We start from the raw sequence: 23,971 nt of genomic DNA, 5'->3' as shown, positions 1-23,971 counted from the left end.
CTAGTGCTAGAACCCAGCCTCTTTTTTTCAACATTGCTGCCAAAGTTTCAGCTCTGACTCCTGCCACTAACACTCTCCCTCCCTTCCCTTACTTCACCAGATTCCTCTCCCTAAATCACAGGAACATGACACTCCCCAAGAGAGAGGGCTTCTTCTCTCTCTGCAGAATAAAGCTGGGTCCCCAAGCTCTGGCATCTAACTAGGTCTCTCTCGCCGTCTATACTCCGACCTCGCAGAACTCTGGGCCTGCAATTAGGTTTTACTTATTTGTCTACCACAATACAATGCAAAGCCTTGAAATTAAGGGTGGTATTCAGCCTCATCTCCACTGCCCTGCTCTGAGCTCAGTAAATGTTTGCTGTGCTAAAAACAAAAAGGCACCTGTGGAAGACGGAGTTGTCCACTTATTAGAAACACTACACGTAAAAGGGCCAATTTTCCTAGAATTTTATTACTGATTCACATTTGAATAGTGACACATTTGTTTTGGATAGCAGAGGAATGAGGTTATTTGCCATACATCAGCAGAATAGGTAAAAACTTATTTTATATAGACATTACTTCCATAGCTCATAACTAATAAGAAACCCACTGAATAAAACATTTCATTACCATTCCCAATCCCAGAAGTATCAAGGTTTTTTGTTTCTGTTTTTTCTTTTTTTTTTTTAAAAAAAAGGATAATTTTGCTTTTTAACCAGTACTTTGCATCAAAGACTTATTTGATGGTCAGTTTTATGTGTCAACTTTGTTACAAGCTACAGTCTAGTTATTAAACCAAACACTAATCCAGGCATTGTCGTAAAGGTTTTTGTTTGTTTAGAGACACGGTCTTGTTCTGTTGCCCAGAGTGGATGCAGTGGTATGATCACAGCTCACAGCAGCCTCGATCTCCTGGGCTCAAGCAATCCTCCTGCCTCAGCCTCTTGAGTAGCTGGAACTACAAGCACGTGCCATCATACCCAGCTGATTAAAAAAAAATTTTTTTTAAGAGACAGGGTGTCACTATGTTGCCTAGGCTGGCTTCAAACTCCTGGGCTCAAGTGATCCTCCTGTCTCAGCCTCCCGAGTAGCTGGGATTACAGGCATGAGCCACCGTGCCTGGTTCCATGTGAAAGTATTTTGTAGATGTGACTAAAGTCCACAATCTGTTGACTTTAAGTGAAGGAGATTATAAGTGGGCCTGATTGAATCAGTTAAGCCTTAAGGGCAGAGCCGAGTTCCCCGAGAAGAAATTCCACCTGGGAACAGCAGCCCCACCCTGTGCCAGAGAATTCCAGCCTGTTCGTCCAGACAGCCTGTCCTATGGATTGATTTTGTACTTGCCTAGCCAGCCCCCACAAATGAGCAAGCCAATGTGTGCAATAAATCTTTTATCTTCTATTGGTTCTGTTTCTCTGGTAGAACTCTTGACCAATCTACTTCCAGAATAAAAGGAGAAAGAGGATGTAACAGCTGAACGGTTAACAAGATCTAAATAAGGCCTTTACAGGATTGCCTCATTTTGGAGTGGGAAGTAGTCAGGCTCCTAGAACATCAGATACCCCATATTCAAACATAAGTTCAAATACATATAACATATGCCATGGCTTCTGTCCAGCTGAATTCATTACACATTCAGTTGGCAAATATTTGTTATGAAAGGCACTAGGGAGAGAATGGTGTGCCAGACAGGCATGGTCCCTGCTCTCAGGGAGTTTACAGGATAGTGGGACATCATCAGTCATCAAACCAGTAATTATACAAGTACTTGATTAATTATAATTATAATGAGTGCTGGGAAATACAGGATGCTGTTGGCATATTTAGTAGGGGAACTAACCAACTGGGGAGGGCTTTTGGAAATGCCACCGAGAAATGACACTGAAGATGAGAAGGGCAAGCAGGCAGTAGCCAGGCAGACGACAGGAGGAAGAGCAGTCCAGTCATAGCAGACACTTGTGCAAAGGCCTTATGCAGTAAACCATCTACATGAATTCAAGCACCTAAAAGATGACCAGTCAGTCTGGGCTGTTGTAAATTAGGAATGGGGAACATATAAGATCAAACAGCCACACAAATAAAAGACAATGATTTGTCAAATTTGTCAAATAACTGACAGCAACGCATGTGTTTAAGCACATAGTGACATGATTAGACTTGTGCTTTAATATTTTCCTAGCAGGTGTGTATAGTTTGGCAGGAAGCAAATTGGATTGATAGAGACCAGTTGCAAGGCTTCTGTTACAGTCTAGGAAGGAGACGATGGAGGCATGAAAAAGGGCAGGATGATGAGGATGGAGACACACGGTTAGCAGTAGAATCAACAAGACATGGAGTTTAGTGTTGGGTGATCTCCCAAGTGGAAGAGCCGGGGCAGGGTGGGAAAGGGTGGATTTGGGAGGGACAATCATGGTCTACGGTTCTGTTTTGGGCATGCACAAGTTTGTAATTCCTGTAAGATAGCCATATGAAAATGTGCCTCTGGAATTCAGAAGGGACCTGGCCCAGATAGATAAATTTGGAATTCGCTAGCAGAGAGTCAGAACTTGATGCGGTCAAGCAGGGAGGGAGTATGGAGTGAGAAGACTGAGGATAAATTCCTGGAAGCACTGACATTTTACGTGGGTGGAAGAAGAGCTTCCAAAAGTATCTAAAGAGGAGCAATCAAGAGGGCCGGTGCTTGGCCGGGCGTGTTGGCTCAAGCCAGTAATCCCAGCACTTTGGGAGGCCGAGGCAGGCAGATCATGAGGCTAGGAGTTCGAGACCAGCCTGATCAACACAGTGAAACCCTGTCTCTACTAAAGATACAAAAAATTAGCCGGGTGTGGTGGTGTGCACCTGTAATCCCAGCTACTCAGGAGGCTGAGGCGGGAGAATCGCTTGAACCCGGGAGGTGGAGGTTGCAGTCAGCTGAGATACCGCCATTGCACTCCAGCCTGGGTGACAGAGCAAGACTCATCTCAAATAAAAAAAAAAAAATATATATATATATATATATATATATAATCAAGAGGGTCCGTGTTCACACAGGGCACACTCGTTTACACAAAAATGTTTTCCAATGAGCTATTTTAGCTTTAGCCTCTGCGTTTAAAAAATTGCATACTTTCACTGAAAAGGAAATAACCAAGTGTAAGGGGAAAACCCAATTAGAATGGACACAAGTAATTTCCAGCTAAGGTGTTTTATACAATAAGTACCACCTCACCGATTACTGTTTGCAATAGTTATTTGGTCTTTGGGACCAACTGTACTTTCTGAAGTCACTTCTTCTTAACACTAATAGCTTGGCTCTTTATGTATAATTAGAGCCAATTCAGGCAATTAATTGTAAGGCTCACCTCAGAACACACTGCTTTAATCTTTCAGAAATCACTCTGTGTCACATTATTCTAAGAATGCCTCACTTGAAATAAAACACTGAACCCATAGGAAGTATTAATTTTAAAAAAACTCTAAGAAGAGTGCCCTAAAAGAATCACACAAATTAGTGCAGGCTCAGTGACTACAAGAACTCGGGCTCCAGGAAAGGACATATTTAAATTACAATTGCACTTTGTCAGATTAGGAACACTTCTTGCCTTAATCCTCCCCATTAGCATGACACAGGGTATGTCAGGGAAACCTCTACAGTGTGCTGAGCTTCAGAGGGCAATTTGTAAGGCGGCCTTATTAGAGTTTATAAAAACAGGCCCAGCAGAGGCCTCACAGACTCAGCAGGCACAACAGCACGAGGCACGAGTGGGAACTTAATGAATATTTGATGATGACATTTTTCCTCCCTTGCATGATATGGCAAGGCGGCCCCCAAGTTCCCAATGGAACCTATGCCAAAAAGTTGGTTGTTCAAATGTATGACCTGGAAATCAAAACATATACTATTCCTTTAAAATGTGTTATAATTGGTGGAGTCCAGGCCATGTGGGAAGCCATAACGGAATCAGAGTTCCTAACCACCACTTACAACAATGCTTTAATGAAGAAAACACAGTGCATTACAATTGAAGATACCACTCCTCTAAGGAGAAGGGAAAGGGCTCATGTGGCTCCGAGCTGGGAATCTGGGCAGAGGGTAATGGTAGGGCAGCAATAAGGGGCTGGGGCCAGTGGCTGACACCTGAGAGATCCAAAAGCAAAGATGAAGATGTAGTGGGTGCTTCAGAACGGGGTCAGGTAGAGACTCCAGCCCTGGCAGGGCTGCAGAGCTACAGGAGGATAGGGAATCTCTATCAAAATGGCATCCAGCTGAGGTCAGGAGCAAGTGCCGGAAGCAATCTTGCTCTGGCAGGAGCCCTGAGGAGACCAGCTGTCCTGGGGCTGGGACAAACTGAAAGCTGAGCCCTAGGCACAGTCAGATATTAATCAAAGACCATCCCCTTGGGCCCCAGGACACAAGGTTATCCAGTCTCTGAAACCATATTGAAAGTCAGGCACCTGCTCACCTATTTGTATACAGGGATTTTAGGATTAACTAAGTGGTTCAGGACCTCCTTGATTTTTTGGGTTTTTGTTTATTTGTTTGTTTGTTTTTCAGATAGGATCTCACTCTGTAGCCCAGGCTGGATTGTGGTGGTGCAATGATAGCTCACTGCAGCCTCAAACTTGTCGGCTCAAGCAATCCTTCTTCCTTAGCCTCCTGAGGAACTGGGACTACAGGCGCACACCACCATACATGGCTAAGTTTTTTATTTTTTTACACACAGGGTCTTGCTATGTTGCCCAGGCTAGTCTTGAACTTCTGATCCTCCTGCCTTGGTCTCCCACAGTGTTGGAATTACAGACGTGAACCACTGCACCTAGCCTTGATTTTATATCTTGCTCTATCCATGTAGTATAAATTCATGCCCTACACGAATACAGCAAGATACAAAGGCAAGAGTGAGTAGCTTGGGTTTAAACAACCCTCTACCCCTGTCCTTGTCTCAGCCTCTGAGCCATTCCAGCAGAGACAGAGGTGTGTTTTTTTTTTTTTTTTTTTTTTGAAACATTGTCTCACTCTTGTTGCACAGGCTGGAGTGCAGTGGTGCAATCTGGGCTCACTGCAACCTCTGCCTCCTGGGTTCAAGTGATGTTACTGCCTCAGCCTCCCAAGTAGCTGGGATTACAGGCATGCGCCACCATTCCCAGCTTATTTTTTATATTTTTAGTAGAAGCAGGGTTTCACCATGTTGGTTGGCCAGGCTGGTGTCAAACCCCTGACCTCAAGTGATTCGCCGCCTCAGCCTCCCAAAGTGCTAGGATTACAGGCGTGAACCACTGCACCCAGGCAAGAAGGGTCATTTTTATGTCCATTGTATATAAGGCATAATGTATCTGCATTTTTCTTCCTAAATTGATATCCAAACCCAAAAGGCCATCAAATAATATCCTTAGGTTGAATCATCTAACAGTAAAATACTAAGGTGTCCTAATTGCAGGGGAAGGTCAGTTTGAAAGTCTTTGCTGGATTTTTTTTAACTGTCAAATTTACTTATAGGTCAGGTGTGGTGGCTCATGCCTGTAATCCCAGCACTTTGGGAGGCAGGAGGATCACTTGAGGTCAGGAGTTCAAGGCCAGCATGACCAACATGGTTAAACCCCATCTCTACTAAAAAATACAAAACGAAGTTAGCTGGGCATGGTGGCAGGCACCTGTAATCCCAGCTACTCAAGAAGCTGAGGCAGGAGAATCGCTTCAACCCGGGAGGCAGAGGTTGCAGTGAGTCAAGATCATGCCACTGCACTCCAGCCTGGGAGACAGAGTTAGACCCTATCTCAAATAAATAAATAAATAAAAATTAAAAATTTTCTTATAGTCTTTAATAAAGTCTTATTTTTCAGAGTACATATGGCTATAGTATGGAAAGAGAGAAAAGCGGGAAAAAAAGGCACCATGTCTTGGAAGCTTTTTAAGTTATTTAGCAGTTTTTTTTTCTTAATTGTAGCCAGACCTGTAACCTTCAGGCAAAAGCTTGTGAGATCTCTGTGAAATCTGCCCAGTCTAACAGGAAAACCTCAGGATACTGCTATTGTAGTGAGAGCGGGCTTCCTTACAGGACCAGCTCTGTCCATGAAGCCCTCAGTTTAAAAGACCCACTTGAGTACTTGAAGCTCTCAAATCAGCTCCCTTGGGGACTTACTCTTAAACAGAAGCAGACAAGCCACAATCACCAGATATCTGAGGAAAAACTCAAACATGAAACACAGATCAAAACAAACATAAAGAAAGCCACCTGGAGGACACCGAGGTTTCTCTGTGCAGGGAGCAGAAAATGTCAATAACCTCAGAGGGGTGACAGAAGATATTGCATCATCCATCAAACAAGAAAGGGATGCTAAAAAAAAAAAAAAGAAAAAGAAAAAAACAAGAAAGAACAAAGAAATTTCAAACATGCAAAACTCAATAGAAAAGCTGGAAAGCTGCCTCTTTGAAAACCTAGAAAAAAAAAGAGGAAAAGGAAAATAAAGTTGAGGAAATCACCCAGAAAGTAGGGCAAGAAGATTAAAAACAAAGAAATATGAAAGCAAACATAAGAAAATTAAAGAACCAATGAATCCAGAAAGTCTAATACCCAAATAATCAGAATTCCAGAAAAAGAGAACAGGGAAAAGTGAGGGGAAGAAAGCATCAATAAAACTAATGAAGATGTTTCAGATCTTAAAGACCTTAATTTTCCAGACTGAAACGGCACACCAAAGACGGACAAAAGATTGAACATAAACAGAGAAAATACTACTAACTACCAGACAGAAAAACAAACTTAGGTTTTAGAATGGCTTTGGTCTTCTTAACAGTAACTTCAGAAGCTAGGGGGCAGTGGACTAAAGCCTTGAATATTCTAAAGGAAAATTATTCCCAACCTTGAATTTTAGGCCCAAACTATCAACCAAGAATGAGAATAGTGTAAAAATATTTATAGACATTTAAGATCTCAAAAACTTTACCCTCTCAGGAAGCTAATGGAGGGTGTGCTACATTAAAAAGAAAGAAAGGGGAGGAAGGAAAGAAGGAAGAGAGGAAGGAAGAAAGGAAGGAAGGATGGAAGGACAGAAGGAGGGAAAGAGGGAAGAAGGGAAGGAAAAGGAAAAGGAAAAGGAAAGGAAAGGAAAGGAAAGGAAAAGGATGGGAGTGGAGGGAAAGGGAGGGGAGGGGAAGGGAGGGTAAGGAAGGGGAGGGGAGAGGATGGGAGGGAAGGGGAGGGGAAAGGAGGGGAGGGGAGGGAGGGACAGAGGGACAAGCAAAGAAGAGGAAAACACGAAGACATAGAAAGCAGGAGATCCAATACAGGAGAGAGGTGTGTGTTGACAATAAAAAAGGTTTAAGATCAAAACATAAGCAAATAAGTATTTTGAAAGGATCTTGAGGGAGGACATCAAATGTACAGGAGATTTTTCTAAAGCTAGGTAATAACTGGTTTGAAAGAGTCTAATTTAAGAGGTAATAACTTCGAGCAAATTTTAAGAGTATTTTTTTTTCTTTCTCAACTATTTGATGATAAGCAAGTATTAACCAAATTAATATTCTATTGGATGGCACTTTGTTTGTTTCTTTCTTTTTTTTTTTTTTTTTTTAGACAGAGTCTTACTCTGTCACCCAGGCTGGAGTGGTGCAGTGGCACAATCTTGGCTCATTGCAACCTCCACCTGCTGGGGTTGAAGCGATTCTTGTGCCTCAGCCTCCCAAGTAGCTGGGACTACAGGCACGTGCCACCACGCTGGCTAATTTTTTGTATTTTTAGTAGAGATGGGGTTTCACTGTGTTGGCCAGGCTGGTCTCGAACCCCTGACCTCAGGTGATCCGCCCACCTTGACCTCCCAAAGTGCTGGGATTACAGGCATGAGCTACCATGCCCAGCCCGGCACTTTATTTCTAATAAAACTTTGCTAATTGTCACACTGGCACACAAGTTCTCTAAATTCAGTCTCCATAATTTGGTTAATATTTGCTTATCATCAAATAGTTGAGAGAGAAAAAAATACTCTTAAAATTAGCTTGAAGTTATTACCTCTTAAATTAGACTTTTTCAAACCAGTTACTACCTAGCTTTAGAAAAATATCTTGTACATTTGATATCCTCCCTCAAGTTTCTTTCAAAATACTCTCTCCATCTCCATCTCCCACCCTCCTCCCCAGACAAACACAGCAGCTCAAACTCCAGGTCAGCACACAAGAGGTTCTCATAGGTGACTTCCCCTGCATACTCATGGCATGCAGATGTTCCCAAATTTACTTCTACAGGCATCTCCTGATGCAGATGTACTCACAGCTGGAAAAACCAACTGCGGTTGGCTGAAAAATACACACCGACCCCACCCTTAAAAAATTATGTTCACTTCCTAATCCCCTGAGCTTGTAGATATTACCTTATATGACTAAGAGAGAATATTTTACCATATATGCCATATATGACCCCCAAACATATGATTAAGTGAAGGATACTGAGAGGAGGCGCTTATCCTGGATAATCCAGGTGGGCCCTAAATACAATTACATGTATCCTTGTAAGACAGAGGCAGAAAGAGTTCTGACACAGACAAAGAAAAGGAGAAGACACACACAGAGGAAAAGGGGATGTAAAATAAAACAGAGATTTTGAGTTATGTGGCCATGATGAGCTAAGGAACACCAAGGACCAGAACCAGAGAGAATAAATTTGTGTTGTTTTAAGCCACTAAGTTTGTGGTAATTTATTACAGTAGCCATGGGAAACCAGTATACCACTCTGCCACAGCAGCACTCACAGGTGCACCCACACAAGGCCACCTTTATAGGCAGGGACGCACTGGCTATCACTTTCTCTTTAAAAACAAAACAAAACAAACAAAAACCCCAGCACTTTGGGAGGCTGAGGTGGGAGGATCGCTTGAGTCCAGGACTTTGAGACCAGCCTGGGAAACACAGCGAGACCTAAATTGTCTACTAAAAACAAAACAAACAAACAAAAACAACAACAGGCTGGGTGTGGTGGCTCACATGTGTAATCCCAAGCACTTTGGGAGGCTGAGGTGGGCGGATCACCTGAGGTCAGGAGTTCAAGACCAGCCTGACCAATATGGTGAAACCCCATCTCTACTAAAAATACAAAAATTAGCTGGGCATGGTGGCAGGTGCCTGTAGTCTCAGCTACTCGGCAGGCTGAGACAGGAGAATTGCTTGAACCTGGGAGGCGGAGGTTGCAGTGAGCCGAGATTGTGCCACTGAACTCCAGCCTGGGCAACACAGCGAGACTCCATCTCAAAACAAAAACAAAACAAAACAAAACAAAACAAAAAAACCTCCTGTAAGAAAGAGTTGGTAAAGAGCTTACTAAAGCCTTTGGTAAGTAAACTAAACCCTATGGTAAGTGATTCAACATAAATCAGATTTTCTATCCCTTTCTTCATCTTGAAAACCAAAGGCTGGATAATGATATCACTAAGTATACAGGTTACATGACAGTGGCCTCATCATTTTGTGCTAATTTTCTGTCCCATTGTCCACTGTATAGAGAGGAAGATGATCAAGTAAGGACACCGTTTTTCCTGTGCAGCCTGTGAACTCAGTCTCATTGCTATGTCATGCCTCATAATCCCTAACCACACAACTTTAAGTGCTATTTGGGTTCTCAGTTTCCTTTGTATTGACACAGTATATGCTAGCTTTTTCACCACACATAAACCCAAGACGGGTCTTTTTTGTTTCATTCTACCTGTTGGAAAATACTTTAGTTCTTCACACAAGACAAAAATTAGATGCCAACTTTCTCAAAACAGCCAATAAGAGAAATCTTAATCATGTGGCTGTGTAATACAGTATTAAAAAGAATTGTGGAAAAGTTGGATGCATCATCTGATTAATCAGCATATTGGGTAGGCTCGAGTAGTTGAAGGTTACGTACTAATTCAACTGACTAGATTTTAACAGTTTGAAATATCATTTTCAAAAAAGGCAAAATTAATACTTTTTTGCCCAGCCTTTGATATTTTCATAGCCAAGAGCCAAATGCTTCTCAAGTGTGACAAATGATCATTCTAATTAAACTGATCAAACACTTAGCTGTGCTGCTTAGTGATATAATGCCCTTAAGAGGATTAGACAAACAATTCTGGAAATATACCAATCTATCATATTTACTAATGAATTAGTGTTTCAATAAGTGACTACATGTAACTTCTCATTTGTCCAAGTCGCTGACCTAAAAGTGACTTGGGCATATATACCGGAAATATCTCCTGCTGTGCTGCTTGATTTTTTTGTCCTCTGCACAGTGTTTTTGCTGAAAAGATCCTTCAGTAAACTCCAATTTGTCTATCGTTTTCCTTTATCATGAGCACTCTTTATGTCCTGTTTAGGAAATCTTTGCTTATTTTCTTTTTCTAGAAGCTTTGTTGTTTTACCTTTCTCAGACCTACAATCTATCTGGAACTGTTATTAGAGATCCAGAACTTATTAGATCAGGTAGAATTCTAAGACTTCTTTCTCCCCCATCACTTCTCACTGTCATCATCTGGGGCTAACTACAGGCTCCCTTGTTTCTTTAAGGCCATTACAGCCATTGTCCACACCATAGAGAACTGAAGGCCGCTGAAGCTTCTTTTTTCTTCCCATCCACCAGCCTTCATCTTTGGCTTCCTCCCTTCCCTGTCTACTTAATCATGAGCTGTCACTTCAACCTCTTTTTAGCACTCTCAATTCCCCCCAACTCACCGTCTCAAACACAAATCCCAACCCTGGCAAGGAAAAGGCATTATGGGCCAATTGGCTTTGGAGCTACAGGAAACTGGGTTTGAAATCTGATTATACAATTTACAAACTGCAGGAGCTTGGCAGTCAGTTGACATTTCTATTTTCTCATCTGTGAAACTGAGAAAGGCTGGGGCTCACGGTGGGGGAAAGTGGGGTAGCGTGTGGGGGTAAAGGATTAACAATACCAACACCTTGAAGGCCTATTGTAAGGATGAGAAATAATGTATGTTAAGACCCTGGTGCAGAGTAGGCACTGAATAAGTAAATGAATAGTAGCAAAAAGGAATCAGTCAATGAATCAATAAAACTGCTAGCCAACTCACTCAACTGCATTGCTAGAGTAACTCTCCCTCTCAGGTGGGCTTCCAATGGTAAGCTCTTTCCTCTTCACTGCACTGGCTATGTTAACTTTTACCACAATCCCTCAAGACCTCCACTTCACTCCTCTGCCTGCCTCCTCACTTTCAACAGATATCTGGGGGACTTCTCCTTCTGGCCAAGATGAAGGACTGAATTTATCTTCCTGTTGGAGACAACCAAGAAGTGGACAAAACATACAAAGAAATAGTTTTCAAGATATTATCAAGCAACAAAAGACAGTGATCCCCAAGAGAGAGGAAAGGAGTGAGGTGAGTCCTAAGAAAGACTACACTAGGTTACCACCTTGAGTGAGTTTCCAGCAGTGGTACAGGGAGGGGGAACCCAGGCCCAGGGCAGCAGACTTGAGCTGACAGTTCAGAAAAACCAAGGCAGCTGTAGTCCAAAGGAAAAGGGAGATCTTCACAGAGAGATTTCCAGAGATCTGCAGAGAGTTCCCCTCAAGAATTCAGTAAGGCCGGGCAGGGTGGCTCACGCCTGTAATCCCAGCACTTTGGGAGGCCGAGGTAAGCGGATCACTTGAGGTCAGGTGTTCGAGACTGGCTTGGCCAACATGGTGTAACCCCCCTCTCTACTAAAATACAAAAATTACCTGGGTGTGGTGGCATGCACCCGTAGTCCCAACTACTCGGGAGGCCAAGGCATGAGAAACGCTTGAACCCAGCAGGTGGAGGTTGCAGTGGGCAGAGATCGCGGCACTGCACTCCAGCCTAGGCAACAGAGTGAGACTATCTCAAAAAAAAAAAAGAAAAAGAAAAAGAAAAGAATTCAGTTAAGTCATGCTCATAGGTATAAGGAAGCCAAAGAGGTTGGAGAAAAAAACACTAGAACGCACTAGAGATGACAGAACAGTGCCCACACTCACAGAATCAAGAACAGTCTACTCCCACTTGCCAAACTAGAAAGCCTCATGATTCAGCGGACATTGGGCACAGTACACAGAAGGGTCTTGCCTAGTTCATGGAAATAATTAGCCTTAAATTGAGGACTATCTGGTCCCACTAGATAAATCTTAAAGCCAAGACCTTAAAGAGTCAAACTATTTCCAAGTAAATTAATTGCGTCACAGAACAAAGCTCAAGAACATTTACAGGAATGCAAAAATATCCAGCACCCAACAAGGTAAAATTCCCAATATTTAGCATCCAATCAAAAATTACCAGGCACATAAAGAAGCAGGAAAATATGACTCATAGTAAGGAGATCCTGACCCAGAGCTGTCACAAAGATTAGAATTAGCAGGCAAGGATATTAAAAACAGTTATAATTATATTCCGTATGTTCGAAAAGTTAAGTAGAGATATGGAGATATTTTTAAAGATCCAAATAACACTTCTAGAGCTGAAAACTACAAAGTCTGAAATTAAAAATATATCCTTGGATGAGATTAATACTGTAGACATTGCCAAAGAAGAGATTACTAAATGTGGGCCAGGCACAGTGGTACAAGCCTATAATCCCAGCTACTCAGGAAGCTGAGGTGGAAGGATAGCTTGAGCCCAAGAGTTCAAGTCTAGCCTGGGCAACACAGTCTCACCTCATAAACTGAGGTGAGACTCTACCTCAATTTAAAAAGAAAAAAGTTAAAAGAAACTAAGTGTAAAGACATAGCAATAGAAACTATCCAAAGTGAAACAGAGAAAAGAGAACTTTAAAAAATGAACAGAGCCTCAGTGAGCTGTGAGACAACTTTAAGCAGCCTAATATACAGTACATGGACTCCCCACAAAAGACAGAATAATGAAGAAAAAACAGAAAAACATATGTGAAGAAATAATAGCAGAAACTTTTCCAACTTTCTTGAAAACGAAAATCCCACAAATTCAAGATGCTCAATGAATCTCAGTGGCACAAAAGACATGAAGAAAACCACATCAAGGTACATCATGATCAAATTACTCAACACCAATGATAAAAATAATCTTTCTTTTCTTTTTTTTTTTTTTTTTTTTTTGAGACAGTCTCGCTCTGTCACTCCAGGTAGAATACAGTGGCACAATCTCAGCTTACTGCAACCTCCGCCTCCCAGGTTCAAGTGATTCTCCTGCCTCAGCCTCCCAAGTAGCTGAGGTTACAGATGCCCACCACCACACTCGGCCAATTTTTGTATTTTTAGTAGAGACAGGGTTTCACCATGTTGGCCAGGCTGGTCTTGTATTCCTGACCTCAAGTGATCTGCCACCTCAGCCTCCCAAAGTGCTGGCATTACAGGCATCAGCCACAGCGCCCGACAGATAAAAAGAAATCTTAAAGCAGCCAGAGAAAAAAGATACAGTACGTACAAAGAAAAGGATAATAGATTTCTCACTGAAAACAATGCAAACAGGAGGCTACATCTTTAAAGCACTGAAAAGAAAAATACAGTCTACCTAGAATTTTATGCCCAGTGAAAATATCTTCAAAATTGAAGGCAAAATAAAGACACTTTCAGACACACAGAAGTGAAAAAGTTATCACCATTGGAAACAAGAAATGTTAAAAGAAGTCCTTTTAAGCAGAAAGAAAATGATTCCAGATAGAAATATGCATCTGCAAAAAGGAATGAAAGGCACCATAAATGGTAAATACATAGTAAATATATGATTTTGTAAATTATCATTTACATATCTTTAAAAGATAACTTTTCAAACAAAAGCAGTAACAATATAATGTGGGGTTTATTACATAAATATGACAACAATAGCACAAAAGTCAGGAAGAGAGAAAATAAAGTATACTATTATAAGGTTCCAATACTATAAGCACTCACTGTAGTGTCAGATTGGAATGGCTGATTAAAAACTGACCCAAAGTCTATCTGGATTCTGCCATTCCCGAAAGATCTATGAGCCTACTATGTGACTTGATCTTAAAGCTGACATCATATCTGATAAAGCACTATAAGTGCAATTAACAAGCACATGTAAGAACGGTCACGGGAACACTAATTGTCAGGCACACTTCTCAGGTTGAAAACAAATGCCACAGGTCCCTTTCAGTATTTTTTCTACATCTGTACATATATGTTTTCACAAATTAACTCTAATGTGGACCATGTGCCAGGTCAGGATGATTTAGTATCCAGGCATGTGATGGTCAGTACAAGTCTGGCACTGGCTTGGACACCTCACTCAACTCTCAGAGCCTCAGTTTCCTCATCTACAAAATTACTTCTAAGATACTTTCTGTGATTTGGGTAATGCTGGAAAGACTAATGTGCTAGTTAAGTCTTAGATATTGAGCCACTAAGAAAATATGTCTCTTGCCGGGTGCTGTGGCACACAACTATAATCCCAGGCACTCAGGGGGCTGAGGCCAGGAGCTGGAGGCTGTAGTGCACCATGATCATGTCTGTGAATAGCCACTGTACTCCTGCCTGGGCAACATAGTGAGACCCTCATCTCAAATAAATAAATAAATAAGAAAATATGTCTCTTGATACAAAATATTCTCAAAGTAATCCCAAAAGAATCACTATATTGGAAAATGGCCATTTTTTCACTCTCAAGTTGTCATTTTGAGTTGCTTCTATGAAAATCAGATGCCTACCAACTGCTAACTCCCAACATTGCCCACCAGTATTTTCTTTAGACAGAGTAACCATGATTCTTAATCTTCAAATCAGAAAGGTAAATTTAATCTTAATTCTAAATGAAATATTAATATACATTTGTAGAGTCTACAATTTTAGAAATATTTATTTGGGCCGGGCACAGTGGCTTACACCTGTAATCCCAGCACTTTTGGAGGCTGAGGCAGGCGGATCACAAGGTCAGGAGATCGAGACCATCCTGGCTAACACGGTGAAACCCCATCTCTACTAAAAATACAAAAAATTAGCCGGGCGTGCTGGCAGGCTCCTGTAATCCAGCTACTCGGGAGGCTGAGGCAGGAGAAAGGTGTGAACCTGGGAGGCAGAGCTTGCAGTGAGCCGAGATCGCGCCACTGCACTCCAGCCTGGGTGACAGAGCAAGACTCCGTCTCAAAAAAAAAAAAAAAAAAAAAAAGAAACATCTGGAATTCCTAAAGCATTTCTGGAAGTCCTAAAGAAAATCTGTTTTAGAAAGAAAATGTCAAGGAATTATAGAAAATATTAAAATCAAGGAACACCCCTGTACAACACTCCATCACCATCCTCAAAAATATATTACTAATTTCTTATAATAGTAATCATCTATGCCAGCAGAGGAAAAAGGAAGAAAGTTACATCATGATTTGTGGGCAGTTTTTAGAAGTGTCTGAAGAGCCAGGCACAGAGGCTCACACCTGTAATGTCAGCACTTTGGGAGGCCAAGACAGGAGGAGCACTTGAGGTCAGGAGTTCAAGATGAGTCTGGCCAACATGGTGAAACCCCGTCTTTACTAAGAATATAAAAATTGGCCAGGCATGGTGACACACACCTGTAGTCCCAGCTACTGGAGAGGCTGAGGCAGGAGAATCACTTGAACCCGGGAGGCGGAGGTTGCAGTAAGCCGAGATTGCGCTGCTGCACTCGGGCCTGGGTGACAGAGAGAGACTCTATCTCAAAAAAAACAAACAAAAAAAAGTGTCTGAAGAAACAGAACCTTGCTTGCATTTAACTCATATGTTATTGATTTGCATATAAATGTCAAATGGCCCATTTTAAAAGCAAAAAGAAGCAACTAAAAAGCTCCAGCACCTCCAACTTAAAGAAATGTGCTTTAATCTTTGTATATTTTATTGCTGGCTTTGAAAAATGTAACCCCTAAACCTCATTATTTCACAAAATTTGGCCAGCTCACAAAGAATAATTAGGCATTATCCTCGAAGAATTTTTAAAAAATATTTCTTACACAGAGAAATAATTGTCAGTTAGCTACCCAATAATGGACACTTTGAGACTAGAAGTACAGCACTGCCTTATCCAAATATGTGTTTTCCTTCAAAGTTTAAAGGGAAAAAGCTTAAAGTTTTTTTTTTCCCAGTGTTTTGAAAGATTAGAATGTAAACACAAACCAAACAGAACTATAATTAGCATTTCAAATGGCAAACAATGTACAGTGTAATTTTATACGAATCAATTAACAAAAATTGTATATTTATCAACACTTACTGAATGTCCACTATGTACAAGGCTATGTGATGTGGGAGTTAAAAAGATGAATACATAGAGCTTTCTAGTTCTATGAAAAGCCCCTTAATAGCATTAGTTTTGGGGATTTAACAAATGAAAAAAAAAAAAAACCCTTAATGGTTATCCTGCAGAGGCTCCCCATGACATTTGAGCAGTCACTCACAGACAGCTAAAGGTTGAAGACGCAATATCTCAGAGAGCCAGGCATCCATAGGATTTGGCCCCAAACCTAAGCAATAAAATCAGTCGGCCTTCTAGAAAGACCCAGAAAAACACTTAGCAGTAAATACCCAAGCATTCCCTCAGAAGCAAATTAACAGAAATGTTAAGTGTGTAGAACGAGTAATGGTAGGGGTTTAAGGAGGAAGAGAAGAGGACGGAAAATAATGTGAATTTTTATTTGTTTAAAGCAGAATTTCACAGTATAATCAAAATTTAAAACGCTGCCTTTGGATACTGACACATGAAAGCTCTCATTTGATTTAAGAAAATAGAGTTTTATGTTTATGTTTCTTTTAATCACACATAGGGATTAATAATTTTGGTCATATTTTACTGTCTGCCAGATAGTATTTATGCACTGAACATGGCAAAGCCTGAGTGAAGAATCCAGAACATCCAATGGATATATGATGCATCTAATTTCCTCTCAGAATATAACAAATGTACAAACTGTCATATCTAATAGTCACTAAACACCAACAATATACGCAAGGCCAACTGAGTTAGACAAAGATGAATTTGAAAGAAATGTTCTATTTGAATGTTTATTACTTGAAAAACTGAGATGCAATTAAATTATCCTTGGTCATTTTAGCTATTGTACCTTTGGGGGTACTATTTCTATAACAACAACTCCCTAACATTGCTGGCAATATGTGGCGAGTTTTTACTCTGGGCCAGAAGTTCACAGAATATTTGACACAACTGGAGAGTTAAGCCCTAATAGTATGTCCATATTACAGATAGTACGTCCATACTACAGATAAGGAAAACACCTTGGGCAGATTACTTAACCTCTTTGTGCCGCAGTTCTCTTATTTATTTATTTATTTATTTATTTATTTATTTATTTATGAGATGGAGTCTCGCTGTCACCTAAACTGGAGTGCAGTGGTGCAATCTTGGCTCACTGCGACATCTGCCTCCTGGGTTCAAGCGATTCTCCTGCCTCAGCCTCCTGAGTAGCTGGGACTATAGGCATGCGCCACCACTCCCAGCTAATTTTCGTATTTTTAGTAGAGAGTGGGTTTCATCATGCTGGGCAGGCTGATCTCGAACGCCTGACCTCAAGTGATCCACCCACCTTGGCCTCCCAAAGTGCTAGGATTACAGGTGTAAGCCACTGCGCCCAGCCTCAAAGTTATTTTTAAAAAGTATATAAGTTCAATAAGAAAGAAGCAATGACTAACATGAATTGACACTTGTAACATCTCCAAAAACCTGAAAAATCTAACCAATTACTTAAAATCCATTCATTCATTCCAAAAATATTTATTCAACACCCCACCATGTGCTAGGTCCGGAGAATCCAGCAGTAGCTAAGCTAGACATTATCAATGAGGAGCATGTTCTCACTTACTTGTGGGAGCTAAAAATTAAAACAATTGAACTCATAGAGATAGAGAGTAGAAGGATGGTTACCAGACACTGGGAAGAGTAGTGGAGAAGCTGGGGGAGGAGTGGTTGGCTAATGGGTACAAAAAAATAGAAACAATGAATAAGTGAGCTGGGAGTGGTGGCTCATGCTTGTAATCCTAACACTTTGGGAGTCCGAGGCAGAAGGATCCCTTGAGCCCAGGAGGAGTTCAAGACCAGACTGGGCAACATAGGGAGACCCCGTCCCTTTAAAAAAAAAAAAGGAAAAAAAAGAAACAATGAATAATATCTAGTATTTGACAGCACAATAGGTGACTATAGTCAACAATAATTTAATTGTACATTTTAAAATAATTCAAAGAGTATAACTGGATTGTTTGTAACACGAAGGATAAATGCTGGCGATGATGGATACCCCATTTGCCCTGATGTGATTATTACACATTGTACGCCGGTATCAAAATATCTCACATACCCCATAAATATATACACCTATTATGTATCCAAAAAAACTAAAAATTTTTTTAAAACTCTACATATAAAGCAGACACCATATTGCATGTTTTCAAACATGAGCTTGGATATGTATTACCACATACTTGAGATGTTTAAACCTCACTAAAAGCTCCCACAGCAACTCCACTATTTTCTTTAAAAAAAAAAAAAAAAAAAAATTTGGGCTGGGCACAGTGGCTCAGGCCTGTAATCGCAGCACTTTGGGAGGCCACGGTGGGCGGATCACGAGGTCAGGAGTTCAAGACCAGCCTGATCAATATGGTGAAACCCTGTCTCTACTAAAAATACAAAAATTAGCTGGGCATGGTGGCACGCACCTGTAGTCCCAGCTACTAGGGAGGCTGAGGCAGGAGAATCGCTTGAACCCCGGAGGTTGCAGTGGGCCAAGACTGCGCCACTGCATTCCAGCCTGGGCGACAGAACGAGATTCTGTCTGGAAAAAAAAAAAAAATTGATACTACACGCCAAGATTCTTCATATTTCTTTTCATTATAGTCAAATACCTTTGACTCTCCTCTTCTTTTTTAGGACAGTAGTTTTAGTTTTTAAACTAATCCTTTTCATTTTCTCCAAACTTGAGAACTCTCATCTCAATCAGCAGTGCCTCCTAACGAGGAGCCTTGGATCTCTCCTGGTAGCCCCCACCTATCTGTTCCCTAAACTTACTGTATAAATGCTTTGAGTGGTTCGCTGCTGGAAAATTTCTCATGGCTCCCTCAACTTCTGTTCATATCATTTTCTAAGTCCACAACAGCCTTCCTCTTCTCAGCATGACCACTTCCTGCTCAACCTTTTTGCAAATTTCTTCCATGAACTCTGGGCAACTCACGCCTATGCACAGGGACTGCGTCTTCATCTTTCAACTAATATCTTGTAGGCTTATTGTCTTGTGAAACTCTATTGTCCTTATTTTCTTTTTCCTTAGAACCTTAAAATATCATCACTGGTCCATGCATTATCCTCTTTCTTTTTCTTTAATACAATATCTACCCCCCATCCAAAGTTTCAATTACCCATGGTCAATCAGGTTCTGAGAATAAGTAAATACAGTGTAATAAGATAATTTGAAAGAGACAGAAACCACATTTACATAACTTTTTATTACAGTATAGTGTTAATAATTGTTCTGTTTATTATGATTGTTAATCTCTTACTGTAACTAATTTATAAATTAAATTTTATCATAGGTATCTATGCATGGAAAAGAAGCATATACATAGGATTTGGCACCATCGGAGGTTTCAGGCATCTACTAGGGAACTTGGAACATACTCCCTTTGGATAACAGGGGAATTACTGTACAATGATCACCTAGGAACTCACCATGAAACCCAAGGACTAGGTCATTATCAATAACTAACATCCATGTATGTGTTCCTCCCCACATGCTACCCTCCAGTCCATATAAAAGATAACTGCCATTCTAAGTTTTATGTTCATCATTCTCTTGCTTTCTAAAAAGATACGTATTTCAACAGACATATATGCAAAACAGAAGTGCACGTTTGTATTTAGTGTTTGTATTTGATTGCTTCCCTGGCTTATGTAAATTAGTACAACCATTTGGGAATATAATTTGGCAATACTTAATAAGTTGAATATTCACATAACCTACAAACCAGCAATTTTATTCCTTGGTATTAACCCAAGAGAAACACTGGCACGTGTGCCCAGGAAACAAGAATAATCAGAGCAACACTGCAATATCTCAAAAAAATTTTTAAAAAAAAGGTCACTGAGAGAAGAGAGTAACATACTGCGTTATAAGATACATAATGGAATATTTTACTGCAGTGAAAGTCAGTGAACTAAAACTACATACAGTATCAATGAATCTGAGATATAATATTGAGTGAGGAAAAAAAAAGTTCCAGAAGTCAATTGATACTATGAGACCCTTTTTCCCCCAAGATTTAAAACAACTTTTTAAAAAGTATCATAATGATGACCTAACCTTTGCAGCAAAACAACAACAAAATCCTTCTTTTGAGAATGTATGCCTTATCTTTCAAAACTATATTATCTTCTCTCTAGTCCAACAGTTTCATGAGTAAAGTCACAAGAATTTTTATCTCCTTATGCAGTTTACCTAATCCGGTATCTGTGGTGGTACTAAGACCTCCAACCACAAAGATTTCATCTTGGAAGGACTTTATTTTTCTCCTTGAAGTAAAGTTAACTTAAGGTTAGAGCAATCTAGGGATAAGAAAACTTACATATGTGATCCTATAAAAGTCCAGCAGAACCACCTCATACTAAAGCCAAGAGTCACCTGACAAGTCATAGTAATCTGAAACTGAGGTACGGCCAAAGGTAATCCATCCACTGAATGTATAATGGCGGTATCAACATTGCATCCAAAAATATGAGCAAAACCAGGATTTTTAGGCTTTCTAAAAGCCTGAAATTTTAATTTCAAAATATTTCATTTTTACCTTAAGAAAAAATATTTTTTAGGGAAAAAATATATGAACTCCTACTACAAAAGAATAATAAGAATAAAATCCACCAATCAGGGCCTTTCCCAATGAGGGCTATGCATATTCTCTGTAGGTGATTATTGCTGAATTACACTGCAGCTTCCCTTCGACCTTGGGAACCCTGCTAACTCTCAGAGTTACTGCGAGGTCTTCTGTTTCATTTATTATTAGTCTTTGTCTCTGCAATGCTGTAGCATGTGATAGAAATATCAACGTTGTGAGCTTGCAGTACCCAAAACTGTAGAAATGTTTCCAAAAAATAAAGCGGGGGTTGGGGGTGGGGGGGAAGGATGAAAAAAGGAAAAGAAACAAAAACAAAACAAGAGGAAAACAAAGTTAATGGTATTAAGATGGGAAATTTCTTATTTTTACCTTGTGAAGACTACATTTCCTAATCAGCTTAGTGATATATAACCATTAGTATGCAATTTTTAAATTTAAGAAAAGATGTCCAAGAAAATTATTTAGAAAAAAAAAATCACAACTGAATATAACAGACAATTGGCTAAACTTAGCCCAGCAATTTAAAAATGAAAGTTCCTATAGAAAAAACCTCGCAGGATTTTGTGTCCAGAAGAGAGAAATAATCTGGTAACCCAGTGGGTTCACTTAGTTTCGTGTCATTTGCTTCATGTCCATTATGTAATGCTTCCCCTAGCTTTAGGTCTCTATGTTTAAGCAACCGTTCAGGTATATCACAGAATTGTCACAAAATCAGTATCTGGTTATAACTTTCAAAAACAGCTTAAAAGGTGCCTTGCAGATGTGTCTATACGCAGCAGAAGCTTTGGGGAGAAAATCCGCTTGTGTCATTACTTCTCCAGGCTTTCTCCCCAGGTCTCCCATTCCCTCCTCCCCCAGCATCCCCGGCGACACGATCTGCGGGCAGCTCCCGGCTTGATGCAGGGGAAGCACGTCTTGACTGCAATGCAAACGCTGTCCCGGTCTGAACCAGGGAAGGCAGACTTGGCCCTGGCCGGGGGTGTGGACGGAGGCTGCCGGGAGGGCTGCAGGGGCGCCAGCAGCGGGTGGGCAGGGGTGCCCCGCGAGGGCAGTCCGCAGTGCACGCGCACAATAAAACCCAATGCACAACTTCCCCAGCCGCTCCTCTCGGCTTCCCCGATTCCCTGAAAGGTGCGGCGTAGGCGTTAGCTCTCGCGGGCGCGGGCGCTCTCACCCGCGCCGGTTCGGTTTTCCGCTGACAATTACATCAGTCCTTTTCTCTGCCCCTGCTTCAATCCCCAGGCAGCCCGCGGGGAGCAGGGGCGCCGGCCCGCGCGAGGGAATGCGAGCGCGAGTGGCAGGCGGCCGGAATTCCCTGGCAACGAGGGGGAGGGAGGGCGGCAAACCGGGACCGCGATACAGACGCCCCCTCCCATCCCGGCCGCGAGAATGGGCTGACACCGCCGCCCCCATTTCCCTGTAGCCCGGGCTATCGGCCGGGGGCGCCTCCAGGGGGACGGCGATGCCCTGGGAGCCCGAAGCTGCGGCTGCCCACCCACGCGTCCCTCGGGGTCCTCGGCCTGCCGGAGGCGCACAATGCCCCCGGGCCGCGATGCGGGCACCGTGGCGCCGGCCCCAAGCAATCCCTTTGCAGCTAGGACATCTACCTGGAGGGCGAGCGGTGGCGCCGCGGGCTCTGCGGCGGCTGCGCGGCTGCGGCGGGAGGCAGGAGGCGGAGAGCCGGCCCCGGCAGGCGGACTGGCGCGCGGGCTAGCGGAGGATAGGAGGCATGGGCGCCGCCTGCACCGAGCCGCGATCTCCAGCACCGACAGCGGCGGCGGCGACCGTGCTGCGCCTCCAGTGGTCCGCTGCGCTGCAGCCCCTCCTCTCCCACGGGCGGGGCGCGCTGGCGGGGCGGCGCTCCGGGCTCCCCGCCCCCGGCTCCCGCCAGTCCGCCCGGCTGGAGTGGAGCGGCAAGCGGCTGGGGCTCATGCTGCGCGCTCGCCCTACCGGGCGCCCCTCCCTGCGCCGCCAGATGGGCTAAGGACCCGGCGCCCTGCGCCCTAGTCACGCGGGTTCCCACAGCCAGGGCTCTCCCCTGGCCCGGCCTCCGTGGGAACCCGTGGTGTCCCGAGATCAGCCGCCGTGGAAACCCCGAGTTGCCATCCGCGGGCCTGCGCGCAGTAGCGGAGCCCTCGCTCCGAGCAGTCCGGCGGAGGTGGGCCGGCCGCGCTCGGGAGAGTTGCCCAGAACGGCTCCAGCGCTCGGGCCCAGGAGCGCCGCAGCCGGGAGCACTGCGGGAGACCGAATTCCGAAAGGAACGGCTGCCTGGCGGCCTCCGCTCGGAGCTGCCAAGCCCCTGTCCCTGGGCGCCCTTCTGAGGTCGTCATTTCATACACTTACGCGACTGTGCGTGCCTGCTCCCGTCCCTGACTCACTCGGGAGCAAAAACTTCCCGGGCCCAGAGAAACACCTGGGTTCTGCGAAAGGAAGAGCCGGTTCCTTCAAGCCCCTGGCAAAGCCGATCAAAGTCAGCCAGTCCCGCCTCACTACAACCCTTCCACACCCTTAAACCCTTCCACACTCCAAGCCACTCCCGGCCTGCGTTCGGAGGGCAGATTAATCTAAAGGCAAATTTGCTGTGAGGGACGGGGTAATGTAAATATTTGTACAGACATTCTGTAAACGAGTGACTGAGGACATGTCAATATTTCAAGACATTTGTGTCATCATCATCTGGGGGTGGGAGGCGGAGGGGAGTCCAGAGGACATCGACTGGACTTAACGGGAGCTATTACAGAACATGCTGGGGTGCCTTCAAAAATGGAAGATATTGCTTACTAATGAGGCAACTGTGATGGCATTTCATTGTGCCCTGTGCTGACAAAATGATTTGCTACGAAACGTAGTCGACTCTATGCACTCCTTCCCACATGCAGTTTCTCTTGAATCTCCAATCTCACCTGTTGGATTAGCTTTTTTCCACCTGGACTAGCAATGTTCTCATGTCCTCTGGTCACAAAATAATAGATGCGGGACCCTGCGACAATGGCAGCTTGTCCTTCATTCCTTTGCTGTGGAGACAGACTCCTCAAGGGAGCAGCTGGGATGCTGACCTCTGCTTCATCACAGCCACCCTTTCTACTCCTCCTTCTGAGTTCCATTAACAGAAACTCCACTGAAATGGCTTTCTCCCTTAAAAGAAAAAAAGCTAAAACCCATGTATTTAAAAAGAAATACAAAAGTGTGAACGAAAATGAGAGAGTACACACAGCACACAGAATCTTTACCTA

At 42.7% G+C, this 23,971-nt stretch overlaps 1 protein-coding gene across 25 annotated transcripts in view; it reads right to left on the bottom strand.

Moving 5' to 3' along the window:
* Positions 1 to 22,571, bottom strand: part of OSBPL6 (oxysterol binding protein like 6) — a 199,656-nt gene extending 177,085 nt beyond the window's left edge. For 9 of the 25 annotated variants that reach the window (XM_054549542.2, XM_063712876.1, XM_003776030.5 and 6 more), the window contains exon 1: positions 22,346 to 22,470. The gene's annotated coding sequence lies outside the window, so the exon portion shown is untranslated. Of the gene's footprint in view, positions 1 to 22,345 lie in introns of all 25 variants that reach the window. The other 16 variants (XM_054549544.2, XM_063712874.1, XM_063712887.1 and 13 more) reach the window with 5 other exon arrangements.
* Positions 22,572 to 23,971: the final 1,400 nt, after the last annotated feature.

Source organism: Pongo abelii, chromosome 11, assembly GCF_028885655.2.
Source record: "Pongo abelii isolate AG06213 chromosome 11, NHGRI_mPonAbe1-v2.0_pri, whole genome shotgun sequence".
Taxonomy (NCBI): domain Eukaryota; kingdom Metazoa; phylum Chordata; class Mammalia; order Primates; family Hominidae; genus Pongo; species Pongo abelii.
Note: the sequence above shows the minus strand (reverse complement) of the source record. Positions and strands in the feature narration are given on the sequence as shown.